Here is a 15,977-nt window from a genome sequence, read left to right as displayed (position 1 = left end):
TGCATCACTGCTTTGTACGGCAACTGCTTGGCATCCGACCGCAAGGCGCTACAGAGGGTAGTGGGTACGGCCCAGTACATCACTGGGGCCGAGCTCCCTGCCATCAGATACCTGGCGGTGTCAGATGAAGGCCCTAAAAATTGTCGAAGACTCCAGCCACCCAACTCATAGCTGTTCTCTCTGCTACCGCATGGCAAGCGGTACCGTAGCTTCTACCCCCAAGCAATAAGACTACTGCAACAGTTAATCAAATGGCCACCCGGACTATTTGCATTAATCCCCTTTTTATTGTACTGACTCTCTTGCACTAGCTCTATACACACTCACTAGGCCCACACACTCACACATACTACACTGACACTCCAACATATACACACACACACACACTACGTACACTCACACACACAAAACACACACAATCATATTGATGCCACACACACATATTGACACGCTTTCACACTTAACATGCGCTGCTGCTACTCTGTTTATTATCTATCCTGATTGCCTAGTCACTTTTACTCCCTACCTACATGAACATATTACCTCAAGTCAGTGGAGGCTGCTGAGGGGAGGGCGACTTATAATAATGGCTGGAATGGAGTCCATGGAAATGTATCAAACTTGGTTTCCATTGGTTGATACCATTCCATTGACTCCATTGCAGCCATTTATGAGCCACCCTCCCCTCAGCAGCCTCCACTGCCTCAAGTATCTTGTATGCCTGCACAGTGATTCGGTACTGGTACTCCTTCTATACAGCCTCGTTATTGTTATTTTATTATTTAGCTAATGTTTCTTACTTTTTAATTCTTCAGTGTTGGTTAAGGGCTCGTAGGTAAGCATTTCACTGTAAAGTCTACACCTGTTGTATTCCACGCATGTGACAAATGAAATGTGATTGGATGTAACGCGAACATCTAACAACCTAAAGGTTGCATGTTTGAATCTCATCACGGGCAATTTTTGCTAGTTGCAACTACTTAATTTGCAACTACTTACTACTCTTTAGCTACTTTGCAACTACTTAGCATGTTAGCTAACCCAAACCTTAACCCTTTAACCTGACTCCTAACCCTAACCTTAACCCCTAGCCTAGCTAACGTTAGCCACAACAAATAGTTACATATCATACGTGTTATCATACATAACATGTACGAAATGAATGATGGACATTAACAAATTAATACATACCAAACTAAACGTAACATATTCTAATTTGAGTTTCCCAGATTTTGTTTACTATGTTACATCTACAAAGCAGGATCACACTTTTTCTGGTTCATTAAGAATGATAAACTTAGATGTGTTTTTGGTTGTTGAGTCATTTCCATTTCAAACGTATCTTTCTAAAAAAATTAAAAGTTGCGTAAGAATATTTAGGCAAGTTAACGGCTAACTCATTGATGCTGCTTTGTAGTATACCCCTCTGGTTGGGTTGGGAGGTAGAGATGGCTACCACCAGACAACATTCATTATCAGGTGGTTGTTTGGGAGGTAACCTAGCGTAACAGGTGTAAAAGAAACGCCTGAAACAAGATCCCCTACATACTGATCTTGACGAGAAGAAAACAACTGTCGGGGGGAGGTTCTCTTCTGCACTCTTCAACCAATCCAGTAAATGTAGAGGAGGAGTTAAGATGGAATGGCAGAGGCTAGTTTGGAGGTAGAGATGGCTATCACTAGACAACATAAAGTATCAGGTGGTTGGTTGGGAGGTAGAGATGGCTACCATCAAATGTACATTATCCTAGGGGCATTGGCATACACAATGTATGTAACTTTAATTTATGTCCCCCTAATTGCCCTGAATACCTCTGTTGATCCTACAGTTATTGTATGCAGTAATCATGAGCCTATGAACCAGAGTTACACTGTTAGCACTGAGGCGGTGTAACCTAGTAGGAAGACCATTGTGTGCAGCTCACCCTGCTCTATCAGCTCCAATATAAATAACATGAGCAAGTCTACTTCTGATAAGCTTCCTAGTAAAGCATTAAAAACAATCAAGCAATCCAGAAAAGTGCTAAAAATAGCCCATATTAACATTTGCAGCCTGAGAAACAAGATCCATGAAGTCAAAAACTTGCTTGTAACAGATGACATTCATATTCTGACTATCTCTGAAACTCACTTAGATAATACATTTGATGATACAGTGGTAGCAATACATGGTTATAACATTTACAGAAAAGACAGAAATGCCAATGGCGGTGGTGTTGCGGTCTATATTCAGAACCACATTCCTGTAAAGTTTAGAGAGGATCTCATGTTAAATACTGTTGAAGTAAAATGGCTACAGGTTCATCTGCCTCACCTAAAGCCCATTCGTGTGGGAAGCTGCTATAGACCACCAAGTGCTAACAGTCAGTATCTGGATAATATGTGTGAAATGCTTGATAATGTATGTGATATCAATGGAGAACTATATTTTCTGGGTGATTTAAATATTGACTGGCTCTCATCAAGCTGGCCACTCAAGAAAAAACGTCAAACTGTAACCAGTTCCTGCAACCTGGTTCAGGTTGTCAGTCAACCTACCAGGGTATTTACAAACCGCACAGGAATGAAATCATCAACATGTATTTATCACAACTTTACTAATGCTGCAGAAAATTGCTTCAAAGCAGTATCCAAATCCGTAGGATGTAATGATCACAATATAGTAGCCATCTCTAGCAAAAAACCAAAGTTCCAAAGGCTGGGCCTAATATAGTGTATAAGAGGTCATACAATACGTTTTGTAGTGATTCATATGTTGATGTTGTAAAGAATATTTGCTGGTCTGTGGTGTGTAATGAGGAGCAACCAGACGCTGCACTTGACACATTTATGAAATTACTTATTCCAGTTACTAATAAGCACGCACCCATTAAGAAAATCACTATAGAAACAGTTAAATCCCCTTGGATTGATGAGGAATTGAAAAATTGTATGGTTGAGAGGGATGAGGCAAACGGTATGGCAAATAAGTCTGGCAGCCCAACTGATTGGCAAACATACTGCAAATTAAGAAATCATGTGACTAAACTAAAGAAAAAGAAACTATACTATGAAACAAAAATCAATGACAAAGAATGATAGTAAAAAGCTTTGAAGCAACTTAAATTAAATGTTGGGAAAAAAGGCAAACTCGGCTCCATCATTCGTTGAATCAGATGGCTCATTCATCACAAAACCAACTGATATTGCCAACTACTTTAATGACTTCTTCATTGGAAAGATAAACAAACGTAGGTATGACATGCCAGCAACAAACACTGACACTACACATTCAAGTATATCTGACCAAATTATGAAAGTGTGTGCCCTCAGGCCTGGAGGGAAGCTAAAGTCATTCCGCTACCCAAGAATAGTAAAACCCCCTTTACTGGCTCAAATAGCCGACCAATCAGCCTGTTACCAACCCTTAGTAAACTTCTGGAAAAAATTGTTTGACCAGGTACAATGCTATTTCACAGTAAACAAACTAACAGACTTTCAGCACGCTTATAGGGAAGGACACTCAACAAGCCCAGCACTTACACAAATGGCTGATGATTGGCTGAGAGAAATTGATGATAAAATGATTGTTGGGGCTATCTTGTTAGACCTCAGTGCAGCTTTTGACATTATTGATCATAGTCTGCTGCTGGTTTTGATGATGGCAATTTGCATATACTCCAGAATGTCATGAAGCGTGATCAGATGAATTGCAATTAATTGCAAAGTCCCTCTTTGCCATGAAAATGAACTTAATCCCCCAAAAACATTTCCACTGCATTTCAGCCCTGCCACAAAAGGACCAGCTGCCATCATGTCAGTGATTCTGTCGTTAACACAGGTGAGAGTGTTGACGAGGACAAGGCTGGAGATCACTCTGTCATGCTGATTGAGTTAGAATAACAGACTGGAAGCTTTAAAAGGAGGGTGGTGCTTGAAATCATTGTTCTTCCTCTGTTAACCATGGTGACCTGCAAGGAAACACGTGCCGTCATCATTGCTTTGCACAAAAAGGGCTTCACCTAAATCAACCATTTATCGGATCATCAAGATCTTCAAGGAGAGTGGTTCAATTGTTGTGAAGAAGGTGTCAGGGCGCCCAAGAAAGTCCAGCAAGCGCCAGGACCGTCTCCTAAAGTTGATTCAGCTGCGGGATCGGGGCACCACCAGTGCAGAGCTTGCTCAGGAATGGCAGCAGGCAGGTGTGAGTGCATCTGCACGCACAGTGAGGCAAAGACTTTTGGAGTATGGTCTGGTGTCAAGAAGGGCAGCAAAGAAGCCACTTCTCTCCAGGATTAACATCAGGGACAGACTGATATTCTGCAAAAGGTACAGGGATTGGACTGCTGAGGACTGGGGTAAAGTCATTTTCTCTGATGCATCCCCTTTCCGATTGTTTGGGGCATCCGGAAAACACCTTGTCCAGAGAAGACAAGGTGAGCGCTACCATCAGTCCTGTGTCATGCCAACAGTAAAGCATCCTGAGACCATTCATGTGTGGGGTTGCTTCTCAGCCAGTGGGCTCACTCACAATTTTGCCTAAGAACACAGCCATGAATAAAGAATGGTACCAACACATCCTCCGAGAGCAACTTCTCCCAACCATCCAAGAACAGTTTGGTGATGACCAATGCCTTTTCCAGCATGATGGAGCACCTTGCCATAAGGCAAAAGTGATAACTAAGTGGCTCGGGGAACAAAACATCAACATTGTGGCTCCATGGCCAGGAAACTCCCAAGACCTTAATCCCATTGAGAACTTGTGGTCGATCCTCAAGAGGCAGGTGGACAAACAAAAACCCACAAATTCTGACAAACTCCAAGCATTGATTATGCAAGAATGGGCTTCCATCAGTCAGGAAGTGGCCCAGAAATAAATTGACAGCATGCAAGGGCGGATTGCAGAGCTCTTGAAAAAGAAGGGTCAACACTGCAAATATTGACTCTTTGCATAAACTTAATGTAATTGTCAATAAAAGCCTTTGACACTTATGGAATGCTTGTAATTATACTTCAGTATACCATAGTAACATCTGACAAAAATATCTCATAACACTGAAGCAGCGAACTTTGTGAAGACCAATACTTGTGTCATTCTCAAAACTTTTGACCACGACTGTACACGTCAGCTACTACAGCAACTGAAATAACTGCAACACTTAACAAATAACTGCAGTTAGTTTCAGAATGGGTAGCAAGGAATAAGTTAGTCCTAAATATTTCCAAAACTAAAAGCATTGTATTTGGGACAAATCATTCACTAAACCCTAAACCTCAACTACATCTCGTAATGAATAATGTGGCAATTGAGCAAGTTGAGGTGACTAAACTGCTTAGAGTAACACTGGATTGTAAACTGTCATGGTCAAAACATATTGATACAACAGTAGCTAAGATGGGGAGAAGTCTGTCTATAATAAAGCGCTGCTCTGCCTTCTTAACAACACTATCAACAAGGCAGGTCCTACATGCCCTAGTTTTGTTGCACCTAGACTACTTTTCAGTAGTGTGGTCAGGTGCCACAAAGAGGGACTTGGGAAAATTGCAGTTGGCTCAGAACAGGGCAGCACATCTGGCCCTTAAATGTACACGGAGAGCTAACATTAATGACATGCATGTCAATATCTCCTGGCTCAAAGTGGAGGAGTGATTGACTTCATCACTACTTGTATTTGTGAGAGGTATTTACAAGCTGAATGTACCGAGCTGTCTGTTTAAAATAATAGCACACAGCTCGGACACCCATGCATACCCCACAAGACATGCCAACAGAGGTCTCTTCACAATCCCCAAGTCCAGAACAGACTATGGGAGGCGCACAGTACTACATAGAGCCATGACTACTGTTGTGGAAATTAATCGCTATACTTTATTAAAAATCAAAGTTCTTCCAGAGTTTTTGTAGAATGAAGATTTTTACTTTATTACAATTTAACAAAGTAGTGCTAGTCTGCAGAGCCTCTCCCTTTCTGCCCACCATCTATATAGTCTAGCTCTAGTTTCCCGCTCTCTATCGCTCCACCCACTTCCTTTGTCTTTGATGGCAGCTAAATTCAACTGTCATTCCACATCAGGTGCAAGCAGTAGAATCAGTTTTTTTTTAAACAGGTAAAATTACACCTTATGGAACAAAGGGGACTGTGAAGAGACACACACAAAGGTACAGACACATGCATACGCACACATTGTGATATTGTTGTATGGTGGTATTAAACATTGTATTGTAGATATGTAGTTGTGTAATAATGTTATATGATGTGCTGTTTTATCTTGTTTTATATGTAATGTAAGTGCTTTAATATGTTTGGATACCAGGAAGAGTAGCTGCTGCCTTGGCAGCAGCTAATGGGGATCCATTACAAATACAATACAATACCACTAGACAACATTTAGTATCAGGTGGTTGGGTGGGGGGAAGGAATACTTAAATGATAGAGAGAATGTAACCTAAAGAGAGGTCATTGTGGCTAAGCGAGAGTGGGAGATGGGATGAGAAGGGTGTGAGAGAAGAGAAAGATGAAAGAGGAGCGCTTTATAATGCCAGGGAGGTCATGGGACAGGGAGAGAGGGAGCGAAAGGAAGAGAGAAGAAGAGAGGGAGAGATGGAAAGATGGAGCTGTAAGCCCAGAGAGTGATTTATCAGCATCTCCCACTGGGAAGTGTGTGAGTGTGTGCACGTCCATGCATGTGTGTGTGTGCGTATTTGTGTTTGAGAATGGTGTTTTGCTGTGGTTTCCCTGTGACTAGCCTCAGAGCTGGACTGAATGTCAATGAGAAGAGAACTCCAGAAGAGAACAAAACCAGTGGTGAGAAGAGAGGAGAGGAGAGGAACAGGTCGAGGGGGACAGAAGGGACGGAGAGAGGGAAAAAAGACAGGGAGTCTTAGAGGAAGGAGGAGAGAAGGGGAAGAGAGGAGGAGGAGCTGGTGCTTAGGGCTGTTTTGTTTCCTGCCTTCTCCCTTTGGTGATGTACAGTCATGGAGAGCGGGAGGGAGGGGGGAGAGGATTAGCTATATCTCTCTTTCTCCCTCTTTCCCTGATGCTGTCCCTTGCAGCCTCATTTTTATATTCCTCCTTCCATATGTCCTCTCTGTCATTAGCACGTTCTCTCTCTCTCCTGAGCCATTGATGAGGTCAAACAATACTGAGTGTTTTTCCAGATTAGAACCACAGAGAGAGAGAGAACAGATACAGTGAGGGAAAAAAGTATTTGATCCCCTGCTGATTTTGTACATTTGTTCACTGACAAATAAATTATCAGTCTATAATTTTAATGGTAGGTTTATTTGAACAGTGAGAGACAGAATAACAACAACAAAAATCCAGAAAAACGCATGTCAAAAATGTTATAAATTGATTTGCATTTTAATGAGGGAAATAAGTATTTGACCCCCTCTCAATCAGAAAGATTTCTGGCTCCCAGGTGTCTTTTATACAGGTAACGAGGTGAGATTAGGAGCACACTCTTAAAGGGAGTGCTCCTAATCTCAGTTTGTTACCTGTATAAAATACATCTGTCCACAGAAGCAATCAATCAATCAGATTCCAAACTCTCCACCATGGCCAAGACCAAAGAGCTCTCCAAGGATGTCAGGGACAAGATTGTAGACCTACACAAGGCTGGAATGGGCTACAAGACCATCGCCAAGCAGCTTGGTGAGAAGGTGACAACAGTTAGTGCGATTATTCGCAAATGGAAGAAACACAAAATAACTGTCAATATCCCTCGGCCTGGGGCTCCATGCAAGATCTCACCTCGTGGAGTTGCAATGATCATGAGAACGGTGAGGAATCAGCCCAGAACTACATGGGAGGATCTTGTCAATGATCTCAAAGCAGCTGGGACCATAGTCACCAAGAAAACAATTGGAAAGGGCCTGCAAGGTCCCCCTGCTCAAGAAAGCACATACAGTGGGGAAAAAAAGTATTTAGTCAGCCACCAATTGTGCAAGTTCTCCCACTTAAAAAGATGAGAGAGGCCTGTAATTTTCATCATAGGTACACGTCAACTATGACAGACAAATTGAGATTTATTTTCTCCAGAAAATCACATTGTAGGATTTTTAATGAATTTATTTGCAAATTATGGTGGAAAATAAGTATTTGGTCACCTACAAACAAGCAAGATTTCTGGCTCTCACAGACCTGTAACTTCTTCTTTAAGAGGCTCCTCTGTCCTCCACTCGTTACCTGTATTAATGGCACCTGTTTGAACTTGTTATCAGTATAAAAGACACCTGTCCACAACCTCAAACAGTCACACTCCAAACTCCACTATGGCCAAGACCAAAGAGCTGTCAAAGGACACCAGAAACAAAATTGTAGACCTGCACCAGGCTGGGAAGACTGAATCTGCAATAGGTAAGCAGCTTGGTTTGAAGAAATCAACTGTGGGAGCAATTATTTGGAAATGGAAGACATACAAGACCACTGATAATCTCCCTCGATCTGGGGCTCCACGCAAGATCTCACCCCGTGGGGTCAAAATGATCACAAGAACGGTGAGCAAAAATCCCAGAACCACACGGGGGGACCTAGTGAATGACCTGCAGAGAGCTGGGACCAAAATAACAAAGCCTACCATCAGTAACACACTACGCCGCCAGGAACTCAAATCCTGCAGTGCGAGACGTGTCCCCCTGCTTAAGCCAGTACATGTCCAGGCCCATCTGAAGTTTGCTAGAGTGCATTTGGATGATCCAGAAGAGGATTGGGAGAATGTCATATGGTCAGATGAAACCAAAATAGAACTTTTTGGTAAAAACTCAACTTGTCGTGTTTGGAGGACAAAGAATGCTGAGTTGCATCCAAAGAACACCATAGCTACTGTGAAGCATGGGGGTGGAAACATCATGCTTTGGGGCTGTTTTTCTGCAAAGGAACCAGGACGACTGATCCGTGTAAAGGATGAATGAATGGGGCCATGTATCGTGAGATTTTGAGTGAAAACCTCCTTCCATCAGCAAGGGCATTGAAGATGAAACGTGGCTGGGTCTTTCAGCATGACAATGATCCCAAACACACCGCCCGGGCAACGAAGGAGTGGCTTCGTAAGAAGCATTTCAAGGTCCTGGAGTGGCCTAGCCAGTCTCCAGATCTCAACCCCATAGAAAATCTTTGGAGGGAGTTGAAAGTCCGTGTTGCCCAGCGACAGCCCCAAAACATCACTGCTCTAGAGGAGATCTGCATGGAGGAATGGGCCAAAATACCAGCAACAGTGTGTGAAAACCTTGTGAAGACCTACAGATAACGTTTGACCTGTGTCATTGCCAACAAAGGGTATATAACAAAGTATTGAGAAACTTTTGTTATTGACCAAATACTTATTTTCCACCATAATTTGTAAATAAATTCATTAAAAATCCTACAATGTGATTTTCTGGAATTTTTTTCCTCATTTTGTCTGTCATAGTTGACGTGTACCTATGATGAAAATTACAGGCCTCTCTCATCTTTTTAAGTGGGAGAACTTGCACAATTGGTGGCTGACTAAATACTTTTCCCCCCCACTGTATACATGCCCATCTGAAGTTTGCCAATGAACATCTGAATGATTCAGAGGAGAACTGGGTGAATGTGTTGTGGTCAGATGAGACCAAAATCGATCTCTTTGGCATCAACTCAACTCGCCGTGTTTGGAGGAGGAGGAATGCTGCCTATGACCCCAAGAACACCATCCCCACCGTCAAACATGGAGGTGGAAACATTATGCTTTGGGGGTGTTTTTCTGCTAAGGGGACAGGACAACTTCACCGCATCAAAGGGACGATGGACGGGGCCATGTACCGTCAAATCTTGGGTGAGAACCTCCTTCCCTCAGCCAGGGCATTGAAAATGGGTCGTGGATTGGTATTCCGAGTGGCGCAGTGGTCTAAGGCACTGCATCGCAGTGCTAGCTGTGCCACTAGAGATCCTGGTTTGAATCCAGGCTCTGTCGTAGCCGGCCGCGACCGGGAGACCCATGGGGCGGCGCGCAATTGGCCCAGCGTCGTCCAGGGTAGGGGAGGGAATGGCCGGCAGGGATGTAGCTCAGTTGATAGAGCATGGTGTTTGCAACGCCAGGGTTGTGGGTTTGATTCCCACAGGGGGTATGAAAAAAAATATATATGTATGCACTAACTGTAAGTCGCTCTGGATAAGAGCGTCTGCTAAATGACTAAAATGTAAATGTAAATGTATTCCAGCAAGAGAGAGGAAAAGAGTCCAGTGTCTATGAATCAAAAAGAGTTAGTGCAAAAAGGGTAAATGCAGATATTGCAGGTAGCTATTTGGTTAACTGTACTGAACAAAAATATTAATGCAAAATGTAAAGTGTTGGTCCCATGTTTCATGAGCTGAAATAAAAGATCCCAGAAATGTTCCATAAGCACAAAAAGCTTATTTCTCTCCAATTTTGTTCACAAATTTGTTTAAATCCCTGTTATTGAGCATTTATTATTTGCCAAGATAATCCATCCACCTGACAGGTGTGGCATATCAAGAAGCTAATTAAACGGCATGATCATTACACAGGTGCACCTTGTGCTTGGGACAATAAAAGGTCACTCTAAAAGAGAATTTGGCAGTACGTCCATCTGGCTATTTAAAAGTCTTATGGCTTGGGGGTAGAAGCTATTCAGGAGCCTTTTAGACTTAGCGCTCCGGTACCATTTGCCGTGCAATAGCAGAGAAAACAGTCTATGACTAGAGTGGCTGGAGTCTTTGACAATTTTTAGGGCCTTCCTCTGACACTGGCTAGTATAGAGGTCCTGGATAGAAGGAAGCTTGGCCCCAGTGATGTACTGGGCCGTACACACTACCCTCTATAGCACCTTGTGGTTGGATGCCAAGCAGTTTCCATGCCAAGCGGTGATGCAACCAGTCAGGATGCTCTCAATGGTGCAGCTGTAGAACTTTTTGAGAATCTGAGGGCCCATGCCAAATCTTTTCAGCCTCCTGAAGGGGAAGAGGCATTGTCGTGCCCTCTTCACAACTGTGTTAGTGTGTTTGGACACCGAGGAACTTGAAGCTCTCGACCATCTCCACTACAACCCCGTCGATGTGAATGGGGGCGTGTTCGGCCCTCCATTTGCTGTAGTCCACGATAAGCTCCTTTGTCTTGCTCACATTGAGGAAGAGGTTGTTGTCCTGACACCACACTGCCAGGTCTCTGACCTCCTCCCTATATGCTGTCTCGTGGTCGTTGGTGATCAGGCCCACCACCGTTGTGTCATCGGCAAACTTGATGATGGTGTTGGAATAATGCACGGCCACGAAGTCGTGGTGAACAGGGAGTACAGGAGGGGACTAAGTACGCACCTCCGAGGGGCCCCTGTGTTGAGGGTCAGCGTGGCGGATGTGTTGCCTATCTTCACCACCTGGAGGCGTCCCGTCAGGAAGTCCAGGATCCAGTTGCAGAGTTAGGTGTTCAGTCCTAGGGACCTTAGCTTAGTGATGACCTCGGAGGGCACTATGGTGTTGAACGCTGAGCTTTACTCAATGAACAGCATTCTCACATAAGTGTTCTCCAGGTGGGAAAGGGCAATGTTGAGTGCAATAGAGATTGCGTCATCTGTGGATCTGTTTGAGCAGTATGCGAATTGGAGTGGGTCCAGGGTTTCTGGGATGATGGTGTTGATGTGAGCCATGACCAGCCTTTCAAAGTATTTCATGGCTACAGATGTGAGCACTACGGGGCAGTAGCCACTTAGACAGGTTACCTTGGCGTTCTTGGGCACATGGACTATGGTGGTCTGCTTGAAACATGTAGGTATTATAGACTGGGTCAGGAAGAGGTTGACAATGTCAATGAAGACACTTGCCAGCTGGTCAGTGCATGCTCTGAGTACGCATCCTGGTCATCCGTCTGGTCCTGCGGCCTTAATAACCTGTTTAAAGGTCTTACTCACATCGGCTATGGAAGAGCTGGTGCTCTCACGCATGGTTCAGTGTTGTTTGCCTTGAAGCGAGCATAAAAGGCATTTAGCTCGTCTGGTAGGCTAGCGTTACTGCAAAAAGAAAAGGAAAGCCGCACACTCTAGGAGCTCAGATGCAATAATTTAATATCTTAATAACCAACGTTTCGACAGACAAGCTGTCTTCATCAGGGTATAATGACAAACACTGTGGGTCACTGGTTTATATAGTGTGAAAGGACACACACAGGTGTCTGTAATCATGGCCGGGTGTGGCCTAATAGCATTGGCCAATTCACAGATAAAAACAACATACAAAAAACATGGATAGCATATGATCATAGATACTTAGCTACATAGGCCCACAACATTTACAATGAATAGCAAAATCAAAAGAATGGCTTCAAATCAAAGTCTACGTTGAGACCGAAGGGAGCAAGGGTCTTTAAATTAAAGATCCAGGCAGCCTCTCGTTTTAACAATAAGTTGTCGAGGTCACCCCCTCTCCTAGGGAGGGTGACATGTTCGATGCCGATATAACGTAGGGAAGCAATCGAGTGGTTCGATTCCAAAAAGTGGGCAGCGATTGGGTATGTCGAGTTTTGGCACCTAATGGTGCTACGATGCTCCGAGATTCGTACTTTTAATTTGCGCTTTGTTTTACCCACATCATTTTTACCACAAGGACAAGTTATAAGATAAATAACTGCCTTAGAGGAGCACGTAATAACACCTTTGATTGGGATCTGTTTCTCTGTTTGGGGGTGTTTGAAGGATCTACATTTGTAAGTGCCACAGCCGTTAAACTTGTAGTTTCCATCCGGTAGAGGCGCAAATAGACGTGCAGGGATATTTAGGGGTGGTAAATCAGAGTTTACCAATTGATCGCTGAGATTTCTGCCCCGCGAGAATACAACCAAGGGAGGGTCTGACAACACATTACCAATACTGTCATCGGATCTTAGAATGTGCCAATGTTTGTGAACGATTCTCTTAATTTGTTCAGAGCACTTTGAATAGCGTGTTGTTAGAACGCAAGAATGATTATTTTTACGAGACTGTCCTTGAAAGAGATCAGGTCTCGATTTGTTTTGAATTTTCTCAATGGCAGTATTAATCTGACCATTTTTGTACTCCCTCTCCTTGAATTTTCTTTGCGTCTCAGCCATATTACGGTCGAAATCTGATTGTTTTTTACAAATTATTTTGATTCGACATAATTGGCTGTAAGGCAAACTGTTTTTCAAGGGAAGTGGGTGACAGCTATCAGCCCTCAACAAACTGTTACGATCAGTAGGTTTCCTGTAAAGATCAGTATATAGAACATTATCCTCACTCAAAATCAGAAGATCAAGGAAACTGATTTGACGTGTGTCAGATTGCATAGTGAATCTCAGGTGCTCAGAACAAGAGTTAAGAAAAGCATGGAATGCCTGGAGCTGTTTAGAATCACCCCTCCATAGAACAAAAATATCATCAATGTACCGTTTCCAAATAATAATGTTAGGCAATAATTTATTTTTTAGAGGATTGAAAATTGACTGTTTCTCAATGTAACCCACATACAAATTAGCATAGTTAGGAGCCATAGGGGATCCCATAGCTGTACCCTTCGTCTGAATAAAGAAATCATTTAGAAACATAAAGTAGTTGTGTGTGAGTACTATTTCAGCCAATGTTATAATGCATGCACTGGAAGGAAGAGGTTGACAATGTCAATGAAGACACTTGCCAGCTGGTCAGTGCATGCTCTGAGTACACATCCTGGTAATCCGTCTGGCCCTGCGGCCTTGATAACCTGTTTAAAGGTCTTACTCACATTGGCTATGGAAGAGCTGGTGCTCTCACGCATGGTTCAGTGTTGTTTGCCTTGAAGCGAGCATAAAAGGCATTTAGCTCGTCTGGTAGGCTAGCGTTACTGGGCAGCTCTCGGCTGCGTTTCCCTTTGTAATCTGTGATAGTTTGCTAACTCTGCCACATCCGACGAGCATCAGAGCCGGTGTAGTAGGATTCGATCTTAGTCCTGTATTAAGGTTTTGCCTGTTTGATGGTTCGTCAGAGGTCGTTGCGGGATTTCTTATAAGTGTCCGGATTAGTGTCCCGCTCCTTGAAAGCGGCAGCTCTAGCCTTTATCTCAGTACGGATGTTGCCTGTAATCCATGGTTTCTGGTTGGGATATGTACATACTGTCACTGTGGGGACGACGTCGCAAATGCACTTATTAATGAAGCCGATGACATGTGGTATACTCCTCAATGCCATCGGATGAATCCTGGAACATATTCTAGTCTGTGCTATCGAAACAGTCGAAACTGTTGCTTAGCATCCACTTCGTATTGAGCGCATCACTGGTACTTCCTGTTTAAGTTTTTGCTTGTAAGCAGGAATCAGGAGGATAGAGTTATGGTCAGATTTGCCAAATAGAGGGCGAGGGAGAGCTTTGTATGTGTCTATGTGTGTGGAGTAAAGGTGATATAGATATCTAGTTGCACAGGTGACATACTGGTAGAAATGGGGTAAAACGGATTTCAGTTTTCCTGCATTAAAATCACCGGCCACTAGGAGCGCCGCCTCTGGATGAGCATTTTGTTGTTTGCTTATGGCCCTATACAGCTGGTTGAGTGCGGTCTTAGTGCCAGCATCGGTTTGTGGTGGTAAATAGACAGCTACGAAGAATATAGATGAAAACTATCTTGGTAAATAGTGTAGTCTACAGCTTATCATGATGTATTCTATCTCAGGCGAGCAGAACCTCAGAACCTTCCTTGATATTAAAGATTAAAGATTGCGCACCAGTCTTTGTTGACAAAGAGACACACCCCACCCCCACAGATCTTACCAGATGCTGCTGTTCTGAGGGTGGGAGCAAAAGAGAAAGGAACAGAGCGAGAGTGAAAAATAGAGAGAGAGGGGGACAGAGAGAGAGGAAAGGTGGGAACAGTCGAGAGAGCAAAGGAGCGATAGGAACAGAGAGACAGAGGGTGAAAAAAGAGATTAACAAAAAAGAGAGATTAATAGGGTGAGGGAGAGGGAAATAGAGAGGGAGGAACATAGAGAGAGATTGGGAAAGAGGTAGAGCGAGGCAGTGAAAGGGACTGCCTCTGCTTTAAGTAGGTCAGGCATGATGTTGTGTTGCAACATACATACAGGACAGAGACAGACAGACCTATACAGAGCCATCAGAGAGGGGGAGGAGAGATGGGTGGAGGGTGGAGAGAGAGAGAAAGAGAGAGAGAGACAGAGAGAAAGAGAATGAGAGAGAGAGAGTGAATGAGAGAGATAGAGGGGGAGACAGAGAGGGAGGGTGGGAGCAAACAGTGACATGTATTCATGCATGCCAAGGGAAGTCAGGCTTCTCCAAACAATTGACCAAGAAAATAAAAAAATATTGATCTTTCGTCTCTCTGTGTTTGATAATTTTCCTTCAATTCGCAAGAGGCTGAATATATCTCACCGGAGAAAGCATCCGAACGAGCGAAACAGCGCCCCCTCTGTCTCTGTATGTGTAGGCCATCTATCTGATGCTCTGGTCCAAAAGAGTATGCCATTGTTGCCGCCCGTAGCATTGAATGCAAGGGAAGCCAGCGAGCATTTGGCCTCTCATGATAAAAAATGATAAAATAATAGCCAATCAGCGTTGAGCTAAACTGTGAATGGTCCTGGCGCACCAAAAAAAAGTGTAAAGGGCAGCCCATTTGGATTTGGTTTCACTCCAATCACAACACATCTAGAGCAAACCGTAATTGACAGAAAAAAAGTTGAATTGTTGCATCTCCTTGTGTTGTTGTCCTCCAGTGGCTAGCTAGCCAGCTAGCTAAAATTGTCCCTTTCCTAAATTAGTCATGGATGGAGGTAGGTATTTGGACTTGTGGTTTTACTTAATTCTCTGTACTTGCCAATGATTATAACGGCAATTCTGATCCAACCATTAATTCATACATTGTGCCCCTGGCCTGAGAGGATGGAAGTTCAATATGTAGCTAGATGTAGAAGGCTAATGTTAACTTTCTTTGCGACTTGCAGTAAATCTCTGTGGTTCTAAATCAATAGTTGTTTAGTGGTCCGAAAATGTCGGAAACATTAACTTGCTTGGTCATGTAGCTGT

The sequence above is a fragment of the Coregonus clupeaformis genome, chromosome 39, assembly GCF_020615455.1.
Source record: "Coregonus clupeaformis isolate EN_2021a chromosome 39, ASM2061545v1, whole genome shotgun sequence".
NCBI lineage: Eukaryota > Metazoa > Chordata > Actinopteri > Salmoniformes > Salmonidae > Coregonus > Coregonus clupeaformis.
Note: the sequence above shows the minus strand (reverse complement) of the source record.